Below are 678 nucleotides of genomic sequence, written 5' to 3'. Positions count from 1 at the left end.
ATCCTTCTCCTACAGAAAGACTTGGAGCCTGGTAGACAGCCTAGAAGCTGATCCTTCTCCTACAGAAAGACTTGTAGTCTGGTAGACAGCCTGGATGCTGATCCTACTCCAACAGAAAGACTTGGAACCTGGTAGACAGCCTAGATGCTGATCCTTCTCCTACAGAAAGACTTGGAGCCTAGTAGGAAGCCTAGATACTGATCCTTCACCTACAGAAAGACTTGGAGCCTGGTAGGAAGCCTAGATACTGATCCTTCACCTACAGAAAGACTTGGAGCCTGGTAGACAGCCTAGATGCTGATCCTTCTCCTGCAGAAAGACTTGGAGCCTGGTAGGCAGCCTAGATGTTGATCCTTCTCCTACAGAAAGACTTGGAGTCTGGTAGACAGCCTGGATGCTGATCCTACTCCAACAGAAAGACTTGGAACCTGGTAGACAGCCTAGATGCTGATCCTTCTCCTACAGAAAGACTTGGAGCCTGGTAGACAGCCTAGATGCTGATCCTTCTCCTACAGAAAGACTTGGAGCCTGGTAGGAAGCCTAGATGCTGATCCTTGTCCTACAGAAAGACTTGGAGCCTGGTTGCTGGTCCTTCTCCTAACCCAGTACTATATGTAATGTATACATTTAATTTGCATAATAAGCCGACAAATGTTCTTTTTAATTCCCCAAAATAAC

Source organism: Etheostoma spectabile, chromosome 17 (assembly GCF_008692095.1).
Source record: "Etheostoma spectabile isolate EspeVRDwgs_2016 chromosome 17, UIUC_Espe_1.0, whole genome shotgun sequence".
In the NCBI taxonomy this organism is placed as follows: domain Eukaryota; kingdom Metazoa; phylum Chordata; class Actinopteri; order Perciformes; family Percidae; genus Etheostoma; species Etheostoma spectabile.
This window is presented reverse-complemented; position numbering follows the sequence as displayed.